At 34.8% G+C, this 16,781-nt stretch overlaps 1 long non-coding RNA gene across 2 annotated transcripts; it reads left to right on the forward strand.

Annotated features, from left to right (window-relative positions):
* The first annotated feature begins 13,789 nt into the window (after positions 1-13,789).
* On the forward strand, positions 13,790-14,473 carry LOC145040231 (uncharacterized). Of its 2 annotated transcripts, none has more exons than XR_013679888.1 (2): positions 13,790-14,142; positions 14,250-14,473. It is a non-coding gene; the product is annotated as an uncharacterized LOC145040231 (long non-coding RNA). The 2 variants fall into 2 exon arrangements; XR_013679887.1 differs by having other exon boundaries at positions 14,255-14,473.
* The last annotated feature ends 2,308 nt before the right edge of the window (positions 14,474-16,781 follow it).

Raw genomic sequence — 16,781 nt, forward strand, 5'->3', positions numbered from 1 at the left:
TTATGCAATGGATTCTATTTTTTGTATATGATATTTTATTTTCTATTATGAAACATTAAATACATATTTAATTTGAAAATAAGTAAATCTATAAATAATATTTTTTTTAAACATTTAAAATTATGATACGCAAAAATGTGTGTCATCTTCATTTATGACATGGCCTTTCTTGACAGGGGCTTTCTTGATACACATTGCGTGTCATTAACACGCGCGTCGTAAGGTTACGACACGCGAATACGTGTCGTCTTCTTTTGTGACAGGGCCTTCCTTGATACGCATTGCGTGTCGTAAACGCACGTTGTAATTGCGCGTCGTAAATGAGCATCGTAAATGCGCGTCGTCTCTCTTTATGACAGTGCCTTCCTTGACGCGCATTTGCGCGTCGTCTGAGCCTTTTACGACGCGCAATGAGCGTCGTAAAAGGCTATTTTTCTAGTAGTGGGCAAAGTTTCCAAGTCTACGAGTGAGTATTCTGCTAATAAGAAGAGAGCAACCCCAGTAGTAATGCTAAGAAAGCTAATTTCAGGACGAAATTCCTTCTAACGGGGGGATGATGTGACAACCCGAAATTTATTTTCTGTACAACCATTCACTTCAATAGGAGTCAAAATGGATTCTGCTAACTTTCAAACTTTTTGGGATAAGTTTGAGTATTTTAAAGTTAGTACATCAAGAGATATCAGGAGAGAGGATACCCTAGGGTTTATTATGTAGCAATAAGTACCCAAAACTTCAAGAGTTTGGAGTTTACGATCCAAAATGGTATTGGGACCGTAAAACCTAAAGGCTATATAAGTAAGACTTAGCCATTTTTAGTTCATTTCTTCCATTTCAACTAGAGAAAACCCAATTTCTCTCCCAAGGATCTTCAACCGTTCGCCCCCAATTATAAGTACTTAAAACCTAGAGTGTATTAAAGTGTATTACATGCCTAGATATCATTGAAATCATCCAAATATCTCAAGGAAAAGGTGTTTACGGCCCAAGATCCTCTTGGATTGTAAACACTAAAAATATGGCTAAAGGTGTGCCCTATGTCCCTACAAACCTTGGAATCAAACCTAGAACCTTCACTTAATGTGTTTAGCACATAAAATTCACCAAAATACCCCATTTATATGTGTTTACGGTTTAGGAAACCTCCCAAAACCGTAAACACCCCAAATGCATGTTTTGATGTCCCAAATTCCTTCCTTAAGTCTAGAAACTAGCCTAGACCTTTACCTTGAAGTGTTTAAGACTTGAAAACATCATTTGACCATAAACCATTTGGGTTTATGACCATAAACCCAAAGTTAAAAGGTCCAAAAACCGTAAACCCCATAAAGGGGTGATATGTTGCCCTAAACACTTCCTAAGGCTTAACCATGAAGTAGGATTGCTTAGTATGATTTGGAAGGCTTCAAAACTCTAAATGATCAAATAGTAATGAGTTTATAGCCGTAAAATCATGGGTTTACGACCGTAAACTCAATGAGGGATGGTCACAAGACCTTAAACTCATGATTTGGTCATTCCACTTCCCTTTGATGAATCACATGTGATTCCAACACTTATTCAAGGTGTTTCCTAATCCCGGAAGGTGTATCGTTTCATATAGTTGTTTATAAACACCATATTCATGTCAATATATGTCCCTATATGTCATTTAGGACTTTTTGTGTCTCGGGACTTCATTCGTGGAACTTCTCATCCTTACACACATACCCGATTGAATCACCCACATCAGGTGAATTCATACCCCATAATGAATCTTTTAACTGTTTTAAACTGTTTAAGGGGGGAATACTGTTGGATTAATGTCTAAGTCCATAACTATAATTGGTAAGACTTGACCCGACCCGGCATGGTCCATTTGGGTTGCATGGCATCATGCACTTGGATAGACTATAATGAGAGAAATAAGACACTTATGGTTATTAATATATTATAAGTTCTAGTATATTAATAATAAGATTATTTAATTAGTATTGATCAAGAATTAATCTAGGATTAATTAAGTGAACAAAAGAAGACTAATTAAATATATGGGTTGATTGTGTAAATCATCCATACTTGTATAGTGGGCTAATGCTCCATGGATTATCTAGTTGGGACAAAACCCATATGATGCTCCATGGATGCTCCATGGTGTATTTGAACCCATGGATCCAAGGAAATGGAAAGTCATGACAATTAGAGTTTACCCTAATTGTATAACTATATAAGCATCTTATTCTTGAGGAAAATCGGCCACTAGTGAGAGTAACAAAGGGCTAGCTGATTTTCATGAAGTGTAGAATTCTCTCAAGTTATTCCAAGTGTATTTGGTGTTGTATGAACCATTTGAGGTGTCACACTTGGGGCACTAGGCACTCAAGCTTCATGAAGACATTCTACATCAAAGAGGTATGTATTCTATCTTGTTATATTGATAGTTTTGTATGCTAGATTAGGATAATACCTTGGATGTTCATATTTGCATGTATAATAGAGAAAACATAGATCCAAGGTATTTAGGGTTGCATGTACACTTAGGAGTGTTAGAATGCTCATAACCCAACAGTGGTATCAGAGCCTAGGCTTGTTTTCTTGTTATACTTGCAATAGAAGCTGAAAAATCGAGTTTTGATGCTGTCAGCCTAGCAGACTCGCCGAGTCCATGAAGGGACTCGACGAGTCCAAGGCAAAATGCATCCAACTCGCCGAGTTGTGTTCGTGCACTCGTCAAGTTGGACGCCAGACAGCATATTTTCGAGGTTTTTGGCTAGAAATGGACTAGGAATATTACCCTAAGTTCTTTTTGAAATTATAAACTTGTTTTTTTAATGTGGTAATGTTCATGCTAATCCATTTTCAAAGATAATTGTCAATAGATTCATGTTTTGTATTAGTTTAAAGGTTAGACTAATTACATGAAAAAGTTTGATTTGAATTATCTTGTTCTTATGAGTTGCTTAGATTAATAGAAAAGTTGAATGAAATAGTTGTTTTCAATCCAAATTAATCTAAGAGTTGATTCTAAAATGTGTTTTTGTAACTTGTCCTCAAGTTATATGAAAAGTCACATTTAAGTTTCATAAAACTCATAAAAGTTGGCAATGGTTACAAAAGATGAAGAGTCTTGTCCTTAAGTTATGGAGGTTCAAGAGTCACTTCATTAATAAATAAATAAATAAAATATGTAACCATAATTAAATCCATAAGTTATAAAATAAAGAAAAGTTAATTCTTTTATTAGTTTAAAGTCTTCCATAACTTGTCCTTAAGTTATTGAACTTGAAGAGTTTTTAGATTAAAACTACTTTAAATACATAAGTTATGGAATTAATTAGTTTTGAATAGTTTCAAAACTTGCCCTCAAGTTTTGGAATTTGTAAAGTTTTCTCTTATGAATACTTTAATTCCAAGTTAGCCCTTAGAATTTTAAGAGTTAAAATTCAACCCTTATACTTTATAATATTATAAGTTAATAATATATATATATATATATATATATATATATATATATATATATATATATATATATATATATATATATATATATATATGTATAAGAGTAAAGTCGGTCTTACCGCTAGTACGCCTCATTCACGAAGCCGGTCTATAAGGTGGGTATAAGGTTGTTGCCTATAAAATGGCAACTTAATGGGTGTCCACTCTCACCCACCGCTTGCTTGACCGGTGGAGGGTCGTTAGCCGAACGGGTTTGACAGGACTATAATTCTCCCTTCATTAAAAGTATTAATGATAAATACTAAGTAACTAAACTCTTAATAATACACAATCTTAGTTACTTAGGAAAAAAGTGAATAAGGTGCTAATCCATGAAATTACACTTTGCACTTTGTTTAAGTCGGTTAGTGGAGCATGTGTGGTTAACCGGCACACTAACTCGTATTTAACAAGGTAGGCAAAGGGTAACTTAATGTTTATCATAGTATCGATGGAGCGTGTGTGGTTAACCGGCACATCAATTGAGGGGTAATTTATTAAGGGTACCAAGTAATTTGCATGGTTACTTCACACCTTGTTTTGTGATCCTCGGCATCCCAGTCACAAAACCTGAAGGGCACACTCGAGATTGAAACATGCCATTGAACAGTTCAATGAATCTCAAAAGATCTAGGAATTTCAAATCCAATTAAAACCTAATAATACATTTCGTTTATCTTGGTGGAAATTGGTGAATCGTCATTCACCTACCTTCAAATTGTTTTATAGCTTGGATTACGGCATACCTCTTCTAAGTTATAAAATAGTTTGTTGGGTCCTAGCCTTAATATTTCATATTGGGTGTCATATTAAGGACTTTAAGATCAACTATCTTGAATATCTCCCAAAACATGTCTGTTTTAGACATTTATGATCTTCCCAAATCTCTTGAAACAAGCATTCCTAATGAAGATGATGTCCCATGGATATCATACTTCTTTCTCCTCCTCCAATTATTCTCCCTAACCCACAAGTTCTTGAAAAGTTTAAGATCACTCAAGCCTCATTGGCAAGGCAAAGTCTAGGTGTGATCACATCTTGGAGATGTAGTCACATATTGACAAGCCGGGAGAGAAGGGTGTCAAAGTCTTGAGAAAGTTGGTGGTTCAACTACTTTCTAAGTCACATAGTGAGTTCTTTTGGAACACCTATGAAATAGACTATGACAAGACCCTTAATGATCTTATCTATTTGTTAAGATCAACTTCCTCAAAACTTGATGGACATTGACAATAGTGACACAGGAAATCCAGAAAAGCATTCTCTTCCCAATGGAAAGGGATCGGCCATAGTCAACTCGGTTGACCAAATGGTAAAGAGAAAAGTCTAAGTCTGTGATAGTATCGTGTACCATTATCAAAGGGTCCATATGTTTATATTGCCAAAGAAAGGGTCATTAGTTGCGAAGCTGCCAAATTTACCTAAGGATATTAAAGTCAATAAGTTTGACTCTACTTCAGGTAAAGTCCACTATCTAACTCTGCTAAGTTTCTATTCTGAGATTCTTATTACATGATGTGACTGGGTCACATGTTGATGTTTTAAGAATCAAAGAAAAGTGAAGGAACTTAAAGAAAGAATATGCTGAATCTGATCGCATAGATGGATTTCTATCGCGTAGTTTGAAGATCGGATTCTTCAGCTACTTCTTAGGAGTTATGAAGTATTGCTTAGGAATAGATAACAACAAGTTTTCATATGGATTGTAAGGATAAGTTTTTCCGCATAATTTTAAAATAACTAAAATAAAAGATTTTTTTTTTATTTTAGTTATTTTAAAATATCCTTACAATGGCATTTGAGGAAAAATTGTTGTTTATATGATTCCATTAATAGCAAGAGTGGAAATATGAAATTGATTCCTTCATTTGTGGTAATGTCTAAATTTACCAAATAAGGAAAGATTCTTATCATCCAAAGTCTCAATTGGACCGGGACTTGGAATCATGCAAGTTGTATAGCATGATGAATGAGAACTTTCAAGTATTGGAAAAATTAAGACTAATTACTTGTTCACATGGATGTGTGAGTCAAGTAATGGACTAAGGGATCGAGTACATAGTCATGTACACTGATTAAGTCCACCACAAAAGATATAAGGCTATTCGTCATAGTTTACTAAAGCTCAGTAAATATGATTATACTTACAAGCTTAAGTGTAACTCTGAGACATTGGAAAAGGTTCCAATGTAAGGCAGAGCGAATAAGAAGAATCAAATTAGGCAGAAGGATAAAAGTTTCTCAAATCTGAAAAGATGGGAGAGTACTTTAGTATCAGCTTTGTGATCATCTCAATGATTAAGAAACCATATCAAAATTAGTTCTCTAAGGAAGTCTTAGTGCATTCTTATGACTAAGAAGAAGGGATCTTGAATTGTTGAAATGGTTAAATCAAGAAGATGAGTCATACTTCGTTCCAATACAAGTCTTAGAGTCATACTCCAAGATTGTAATTTGAGTGACATGTCTTTAAGAAGGTTTAAAACACTTGTCAAATGTAAGAGTAAAAGTTTTCTACTCTTGTACATTTGAAATTGGTAAGTTGTGATGTTTTGGATAAAACAAAGACCAACTCAGGCCAATTGTGTGAAGCGTTTGTCTTGATAAAGAATCCGCACTATCCCTTGAATATTTGACAAAAGAGTCTTATAGGTCAAGAGGACAGTGGGAGTCTTAAAGGTCTTGAAAGTATCAAGAACTAATCAAGAATAAAACCTAAAGTTCTTCACTAGCACACAACTTGAGGTTTATAACCTATCGTGTTGACATATTTTGTGCCCATTCCAGTTAAAGTTGGTTTTGCATATGAGTTCTTAGAGTTCTCAATTGGTTGCACAACAACTTGGAAGCAATGGCAGGCCCTTGAGCTGCCAGGTGGCAACAAATTAAGATTGAGTTCAATCCATAAGGTTTGGATTTGTCATTACCTTGTCTTGTGACTATGGTTTTGACAATTCACATGGATAAGAACTCATACACCATTAAATCTAAGTGTCATAAGGTTTCTCTCCGATTCATGAAAATGATGGTGAGGAAACACTTTCACTAAGTAGATTTTAGTTAGATAGCAATTGTGATATTTGCATTCTCAAAGTCGTTAGTGGAGCGTGTGTGGTTTACCGGCACACTAACCTGGACTTGTGAGAAGTGGCAAAAAGGTCTAACCATTATGATTACGACATCCCTCTTCATAATTGTGTAGACACACGAGTGTGCTATCTAAGGGAAGGTGTATGATTTTGATAAAGTTCTATCAAAACAATCAAGTGTCAGAAATCTGAACTTTGGTAAGAAAGTCAATAAAGTATTGATTTCTAGAAGTCCAGCTGATTTCTGAGTACATGTCAAAGCTAGTGGGAGTATAAGTGTTATGCTAATAATCATCATGTTAGTGGGAGCATGATAATTATGATATAGATTGCAAGTTAGCAATGTTAATTATAGAAAACAAAAGGTTTCAATTGGGAAAAAGTTGTTTTTCTATAATTAAGGGAGAGGAAATTATACTTCATCTCAAATCTATAAGCTTAGATCGTGAGGTTTTAATCATTTAGTCAAGGATATATATGAATTTCATGTTGGAATGGCTCAACATAAGGAAATTCTGTATATGGGTCCATTATTTGCATTCTAAAATTCGATTATGATTACGGCATCCCTTTTCATAATCTGAATTATGAGAACTTGGCAAATAGAAATGGAAATGTTATAGCGAAAGACTGGTTTAGTCTTTATGTGAGACATCATGAATCGTGTCCCATATGCTTCGGATATAGGTTCGATTACATGTGCTATATTCATCCTTTCTAAAAGTTTCCAAATGTCTGGGGCATTAAGAAGGGAAAAGGTTTAGAACTGGATATGACTAAAAGGATTAAACAATTATCGAGAACAATCTAAGGTTTACCAAAGATTGGTTTCTCAATGATAATTGGAAGTATAGTGATAATTCTGGAAGGACCATATTGACATAATCTGTAAGGAGGAAACTCTTGTTCATAAGTTATAGTCAAAATGAATCTGGAAATGTTTCAAAGTCAGAAATTTCAATATGTGTAAGATCAAGGAAACTTAATGCAAGAAGGATGTTTCCAAGGAATTGATCTCCTTTGGAATACTCTGTAATGATTGTTGCCAAGTCTTTCTGACTTTGTGCATAATCATTACAAGAGGATCAATGCATATAAGTTTAGAGTCTAACAGATTTTAGTAAATGACATGAATTTGGAATTCTTGTATTTACAGTAAGGATTTGGGAGTGTGAAGTTATGTTCAATGGATCTAGTTCACAAAGTAAAGATCATAGACAAACATAGTGTGCATACTTGGTGTATGGCATGACTAGTGTTTAGAAAAACATAGTGTACATGCTTGGAGCATGGGACAACTATTGTTTTAAATTCAAGAATAAAGTTGATAGCTGAAACAGTATACAATGAATAATGTGTAATCATATGGTGATAAATAAAAGATGTTTTATTTATGTTCATAGGTTTTGATACCATATTGGATTCAATTATTCTTGTGTTTCATTTTGCATGTTTTGACTTCCAGAATAAACTAGTTTATTCTTTCGGAATGACTAAGTTATTCAAACCATCCACAGTCAGTCATATGTTGGAAGTAGATATGAATTAAGACTGTCATGGGTTGGCTTGTAAAGGTCTAAGGTGTTGGACAAATAGCTACAACACTCATGAGTACTCATAAGTTCTGAGTATTGGATTCAACCCGCGCTCATTGGAATCACTTCATGGATTTTATCACGAGTGATCATGAGACAATAATATCTTATATTCTTCAAACCTAGAGATATGAGTTGTTACTATGAGTTGGTTGTACATTGATTGCACGAAACCGCATTTGGTAACTCGGTGCTATAAAACGTGTCTTTGTGTATGATTCAACAAGTAGTAGAACAAGCCATATGAGTCGAAGTTTATCCATTCCTTTTACCTTCGGGATAAAAGCGATATCTGTGGGCCCCTCGATGATTTGATGATGACAAATGGAAGTGCTCGGCCGGGCCAGGACTGATTTGATTTGTTCAATTAGTCAGTCGTCATAAATCGGAAATCAGGAAACAACAAATGGACAAAGAGAATGATTATAATCCATGTCTCAGTCCATATGATATCTAGAATGGAGGAATATATGATCCCTTATCTAATGGACAAGTCATTGACAAAGATCAACGTTTATCGACAAGGTCAAAGTTCGACAGAAGCTTTTGAGAGCTACGATTGTCAGTTGGTTCCTGAAGTCATACGCAATAATAGTTTTAGACTTATCCAAGTGGGAGACTGTTGGATTAATGTCTAAGTCCATAACTATAATTGGTAAGACTTGACCCGACCCGGCATGGTCCATTTGGGTTGCATGGCATCATGCACTTGGATAGACTATAATGAGAGAAATAAGACACTTATGGTTATTAATATATTATAAGTTCTAGTATATTAATAATAAGAATAATAAGATTATTTAATTAGTATTGATCAAGAATTAATCTAGGATTAATTAAGTGAACAAAAGAAGACTAATTAAATATATGGGTTGATTGTGTAAATCATCCATACTTGTATAGTGGGCTAATGCTCCATGGATTATCTAGTTGGGACAAAACCCATATGATGCTCCATGGATGCTCCATGGTGTATTTGAACCCATGGATCCAAGGAAATGGAAAGTCATGACAATTAGAGTTTACCCTAATTGTATAACTATATAAGCATCTTATTCTTGAGGAAAATCGGCCACTAGTGAGAGTAACAAAGGGCTAGCCGATTTTCATGAAGTGTAGAATTCTCTCAAGTTATTCCAAGTGTATTTGTGTTGTGTGAACCATTTGAGGTGTCACACTTGGGGTACTAGGCACTCAAGCTTCATGAAGACATTCTACATCAAAGAGGTATGTATTCTATCTTGTTATATTGATAGTTTTGTATGCTAGATTAGGATAATACCTTGGATGTTCATATTTGCATGTATAATAGAGAAAACATAGATCCAAGGTATTTAGGGTTGCATGTACACTTAGGAGTGTTAGAATGCTCATAACCCAACAAATACAATTTGAACACAATGATAATTGTGTAAATGTTTGTTGTTAAATATATTTCAAAATGTTACTTATGTTAATTATAAGTTGTCAATACAATTCAAAACTCTTTAAAGTTATGTTACTTTATAGTTACACAAAACTCCGTTTTTAAAGTACAAGCATAACTTAGTAGATAAATGAGTCTTTTCAATAACAGTACAGGTAGAACATTAGTAAACTATAATAGGCGTAGTTTAGGAGAATGTTATTCATTACTTCTAGTACAATGAAGCACACAAAGATTCAGTTCATGCAAGAATCAAACAAACAGTGAAGAGAATCAAACAATATCGTACAAAACATATAGTAAAGGGTTACAGAACAAAACATAACATAACAAACAGGTTAGGTTGCTATAGCATGAGAACACACAAACAGGATCTAATTATACCCATGAATCACTAACTCACTGTTTTAAACAAAAGGTGATAGTTATATTGGGTATACATGATCATATAACTTTAATGTGAATTACAAGGCTTGCTAGAATTTGCGGGGGTCGCGTTTGGTTCCCTTAATCTCTTGACAGGTAGAGCGTTTAGTAGGGGTTATAGCCTTCACATTATGACCGTAATAAAACAAATATGTTTTTAGGTTATTTAGTACATCCGTATGTCCTTATAAACGACATTTGTATACTTACTTTCCCATTACTTTCATAAAGTGACAGTACCACTTGAAAGTTGAACTATTATCTAGTTAAGATAGTTATAAACTAGGGAAGTATACTTTTTACAAATCGACAAAGGAACAGTCGGGTCTAGCACATAACAGAAGATGCCTTGGTAGAAGGCTACGATTAAAGGATAGGACCATAATGCTAGACTTATGATTCCTTAATGTATGCATCACAAGATACATATATATCAATAGGTTCCGATAGCTAATAGGATGTGTGCTATTCTCTTCATTTCTAGTCCTCGTTGGGTTGTGGGCTTGGAACAAGTTCACTCAATCTATTATCTACCCGATCATATATATATATATATATATATATATATATATATATATATATATATATATACACACACACACACATTAAGTCATCATAAGGGTACCAGGTATGGATCAAGTTATAGGACACAGAGTCAAAGCACAGTTTTTCTAGTACAAAACATACTTTTCAAAGTCAGTACTTTTGGTATACAAACTAGAGATTTCCCAGTTAAGGGCTTAATCCATTTTATTAATTCAGTACAATTCTAAAAGACTTTAGGTGAGTAAATCTATAATACCTTAGTTTGTACACTATGTTGATATATAAAACTAATACCCAATAGGCAGTTAAATGTGTGTTTTCCGCCTTACCTCCTGTTCCCCGTTGGGTTGTGGACTTAGGGAATATTCGCTCAATTAAATTTATACCCGATATCAGATTATATATAGCAGTATAAACAAAGCTATTATAAAAGTAGTCATTGTGGTCGATATTATACTATAAGAAATATAGGTTTTCTTAAACAGGACTTTTCATTAGATATAAAGGATCCATTACAAATAACTCCAAGAGTAACAAGTGATTACACCAGGGTTATTTATGACAATTATCTAACAACCAATGGAATGTGTGCTATCCGCCTTACTTTCTGTTCCCTGTTGGGTTGTGAGCTTAGGGCAGATGCGCAGAATCGATTGTTTGTTTACTCTGAGTTATAAATAACTTGTAACCACTTAGTACCCATAGAAAGGCTTGTAGTGTTATTTTACTTAACTTTCATTCAAGTAGGAAATATATGATTTTCTAGAGGAACAGACGAACTTTACAAAATAGAACTTACAGTACATCACTTTTACATATACATTTTCCATAACGCTTTAGAGCTTACTCACATCACTAAAATCTTATGAACTCACCAGCTTAATTGCTGATCAACTCTTTCAAATAACTTGTATTCTCAGGAGACTATTAGACAGGAGCTCGTGTTGGGGATTTAGAAGATGGAGCATTATAGCTTCAAGTCTTGGTTTGTTAGTTGTGTATGAATTTTATGTTTTGTGAACACAAACATTGTAAACACTTTCTTTCTAAATGAAATGGTTGTTCATTACTTGCTTACCATATACTTATCTCGTGATACTAAACATGACGTCCTCCACCCCTGAATGTTTCCGCCATTCCGGTTTTGGGGTGTGACACCAAGGCAATCTCCTAACATTTGAAGATGAACTCGATGAGTTGTTCTTACAACTCGACGAGTCTAGGACAGGACTGGTTCATAGGATGAGGATAAACTCAGCGAGTTGGATGAAGGATCCTTCGACGATTTATATAGGAGGAGAACTCGTTGAGTCATTGCTAAACTCGACAAGTAGAAACGTGATGAGGATAGTTAAAGGGATAGGGACTCGATGAGTTAGTGGCCCAACTCGACGAGTCAGGTCAACTGGAAGTTGACTTTGACTTTAACTTTGACTTGGACTTGGTCAGGGGTAAAATGGTCATTTTACCCTAAGAATAGATATTAGACTCTGATTAAGAGTTTTGTTGGGATTATAGCAAGAGGATTTCCGGAGCAGTAGCAGACAAAGATTTCCCGCACAGATTATCAGTAGCTACTCGTTCGAGGTGAGTTACCATCCAGTAGGGTGGATTTAAGGCCACAATGCCTGCCCACCAACAAGGGTATTTGGTAGATAATTGTCTTTATAATAATTATCTTGGTATGGTTATATGCTTTGGTCATGAGATATGCCTGTGTGATATGTTATGTGTATTAATGGTAGTGGTAGGGATTAGTCTTTCCCTGACATCGGTCTTTAGGATCGAGGGGTAGGTCAGTACCCAGTTATGCATGACTGTATGATTATATCTTGTTATTGTATGATAGTGGTAGGGGTGAAATAGTCCCCAGTTATCGGTTGCAAGATACATATGGCAGTTACCGGTTGAAAGATACCGATGACGAATACCGGTTGAAAGACACCGACGACAGCTACCGATTGAAAGATACCGATGATATTATATGGTATGTGGTATGATGGGGGAACTCACTAAGCTTTGTGCTTACAGTTTCTGTTTTGGTTTCAGGTACCTCTTCGTCTAAGGGGAAGGAGTCGGCGGTGTAGCAGCGCATCATACATTCACACATGATTTCCGCAATGAGCTTCTGGGATTGTACTCTGATTTCCATCACTTATAATGTTATGAATTTTGAGACATGACATTGTGGTTTAAACCTGATGTAAAATTTACAATGTTGTGGTAACATATTTTATGATTTACTTAATTTAAAAATGAACATTTTGGCCACAAATTTTGGAATGTTACACTATTGTCTGGAGATTTCGAACAAATAACATTGTACTTTATGAAGTATTTTTTTTCTATTTTGTATGTGTGTGAGAAATAAACATAACATGTGAAGTTATATTATTTTACATTTTAAGTGTAGACATTTAGTGGCCAGATATGTTAATCTAAAGAATTAAAAGGTGATTTTCTTTTAGGACGTGATTAAAAGTTGATTATTACCATCTTATGTTGTAATAATAAGATAATATATCACAAATAATATATAGTATATTCATTGGTTTCATCGTTATAGATATTACCATTTTGCATATTTTTTTCTTAGTTGTTATTGTATCTATAAAAGATAAAACCTTCAAATAAAATACTGAAATAAAAATTAAAACTTGTAACACATCATTTCATGGTTATTATTTTGTATATGGAGATCTTTTTCCAACTTTCATTTTGTGTTTCCTTTCTCTATGGGGTGATGAAAGCATATTTATGATGTCATATTTTGACATCATTGAAATCTAATTTAAATGAGATTTCCATACAACTATATTGACCACATGTATAAAATTAATCTAAAATAACCTAATCAAATCCTTATCAACCTCTATGCAACATTTCAATTAGAGGGACTACATAGGGGTATTTTCGTCTAATGATGTCAGGTAACTTTTATGTCTTTATACCTCAATAGAGAGTACAACTACTTGGAATATTAGATAAACCAATAAAGTAATAAACGCAGTAACTCACACGAATTAAAAAACGGGATAGATAAAAATATATACCTTTAGAACGAGAGGGATAGTTTACCATCCTACTTTAATGTGTAAGTTTCGTTTGTCTGTATGTGTTAGGAAAAAATAACATTGTACTTTAAGAAGTAAATTATAATTTGTTTTCTGTTTTTTATGCGTGTTAATGTGTATGAGATATAAACATATACATATTTTTTTTATAGGGTAAATTACACGGATGGTCCCTGTGGTTTGGGGTAACCTGCGCGCCTAGTCCCTGAGCAAGATTTTTAACTCGGATGATCCGTAATGGTAAAATTCATAACCATCCTGGTCCCTCACTTAACATCCCGTCTAATTGCTCCGTTAAAACACCCCACGTGCAAGGCACGCAGGGGTATTTTTGTCTTTTTAAGTCACCCTGTCTTCTTTAAACATGGTTTATTTGTCTTCTTCCCCCATTTCTTTCTCAATCGCAGTCTTCTCCTCCCACCTTTCTTCTCACAGCCGATCAAACATGGTGAAATGCAATTGTGGTGCGATAGGCGTTATACGTACTTCAACTACGAAAAGAAACCCAGGTAGGGCATTTTATGCTTTCCCATTAGAGGTACGATGCTGGAATTGTTTTGGGGGATTTTCTATTGTAACCCTAGTATGCGTATGTGCTAATCGAAGCTATTCACAGTACAGGGACCAAGGTCTGGCTTTATTAAGTGGGTAGATGAAGAAAAGCATGGTCATGAGGCGGAAATAAAAAATGAGGGGCTTGAAATCCAAATTCAAGAACTTGAGGTCCAAAATCGGAATCTGAAGGCATTGTTAATAATCAGTTGGTTTTTGTTTTTTGGGATAGTTGTTTACAAGTTGTAGTGTTAGTTTTATGTTAATAATCAGTTGGTTTTTGTTTTTTGGGATAGTTGTTTACAAGTTGTAGTGTTAGTTTTAAGATCAACAGAAGTAGTTGTAGTTGTTTACAATGCCTTATAATGAAACTTATTTGTATCAAGGGTACCCTTTTATCAATGAAAATGATATTTTGTTGAACTTGATTGTATTTTACAATTTGTGATGTATCTTGGGACATTGGTTAAACTACATTGCTAAAAGAAATCAAAAGATTACATTGACAAAAGCAGATGACCCAAATAAAAGCAAAACATATGACCAAAATAAAAGCAATGCCAAAAGCAGATGACCAAAATAAGCAAAACAGATGACCAAAATAAAAGCAATCAAAAGATTACATTGTTTGTCAAAGGCAAAGTACATTGCTAAAACTGGATACTATAATTACACCATTGTTTTTCAAAAGCAATTAACATAACCATCACAACACATAAATTAGTTCAAAAGAAGACAATGTTTGTCAACATCAACCAAAACAATACATAAGCACCTAAAAGCCACATTTATGGGACACCTTTCCCTTTTTTGCTAACACTTGCCCTCACTTTTGCACTTCCATCCTTCACTTTCGCACTTCCAGCACCACTATCATTCCTTGAAGTTTGTGATCCACCAGCCTTCACTTTTTCACTTCCAACCTTCACTTTTTCACTACCAGCACCACCAACAATCTTTGAAGTTTGTGATCCACCAACATTCCTTGAACTTTGAGAACCACCAGCCTTCTGTCCCTTGCAAGTCCTTGCATTATGCCCACTTTTGTTACACTTAGAACATGTCACTGATTTTTGTGCTCTTGACAATTGGTTACCTTTCACCAAATCCTCAACCTCCATGGCAGATCTCCTTCTCTTTTTCTTTGGTCTTCCAATGGGCACATGGTGTTTTGGAGGGAGTAAGGTTGTAGGGCATGTAGACTTCTCCCACATGTTCCTTCCATTGATTGGGTGAATTGTAAAAGAATACATATTCTTCCATGTTTCTAACCAATACGTTCGATGGACCCAATGTTCAGGTATCTTATCAATTTCTTTGTTCTTCAACATCTCCCACATACATGCTATTGCATGTGCACATGGTATCCCTATTAGTTCCCACCTTCTACATGAACATGTTTGTTGGCCCATATCTACCACAAACTGTTCCAAAAGATTTTTACTGACTTGATATTTCCCATTCCCACAAAAAACAGACCTTAATTGTGAAGCCTCTTTCTTCAGTTTTTCAACCCATATGGTAGCTGTAGGTGTCAAGGGACCTACAGCTTTATCAATTTCCTTTTGCACAGTTACAATTTTCTTCACTAAGTACTCTCTAATGTACTCCAAACATGTAATGATTGGTACATCACGACCTTCAACAATCTTGCTATTTAGAGATTCACACATATTGTTAAGCATAGCATCTGTATGAGCTCTACCTAATAAATCATTAAAATATGTATGAGCTATTTAGAGTTTCACACATATTGCACAGCTACAAACTAATGATCTAACATTAAAATCTACCTGTAAAGTGTGAACGAGACCAATGTTGAGGAGGAATGTTTTTAAGCCACTCATACGCATCATTATTAAGTTTTCTAAGTTCCTCCATTGATCGTTGAAACTGTTGAATAGTAGATGCTTTTGCACAATCCCATAGCAAGTCTTTGAATTGCTTTGCCCTCCAATTAGCTTTCATGTTTTCATGGATATGACGAAGACAATAACGATGCTCAGCGCATGGAAACAACTTTGTTATAGCAGGTAACACTCCCTATATAATGGAAAATTGTATTAAAAGTATATCATATATAATGTATTAATTTGATATTCGAATTAATACCTTTTGTCTGTCTGTCATAAACGTAAAATTTGAGTTTGTTCCTAAACCCAAATCATCCCCTAGACAAGTTAGGAACCAAGTCCATGAGTTGGTACTCTCAGATTCCACAACAGCATAAGCCAGTGGATATGTTCCATTATTACCATCAATTCCCTACATAAGTAAAAAATTTACAATTAAAGCACCATCAATAACCTAAAATACAACTTTTTATAATATAAATGTAGTTCATATGAAAAAAGGTTACCACAGCTGAAAGTATTTGTCCTGGGTATGGACCCTTCATAAAAGCACCATCGAGACCACGAAAGTCTCTTCTTCCAGCAGCAAATCCCTTTTTTAAAGGACCAAGACAGATGTATATGCGCTTGAAAGTTCTAGTTTCTGAATTTGGATTTGGTTCACGCTCTACATCAATCTTTACAGTCGTGTCTGGGTTATGTTTTTGAAGTTCTTGAACATAGTCTCTCAATAGAGCATACTG

The sequence above is a fragment of the Lactuca saligna genome, chromosome 4 (assembly GCF_052625555.1).
Source record: "Lactuca saligna cultivar CGN05327 chromosome 4, ASM5262555v1, whole genome shotgun sequence".
NCBI lineage: Eukaryota > Viridiplantae > Streptophyta > Magnoliopsida > Asterales > Asteraceae > Lactuca > Lactuca saligna.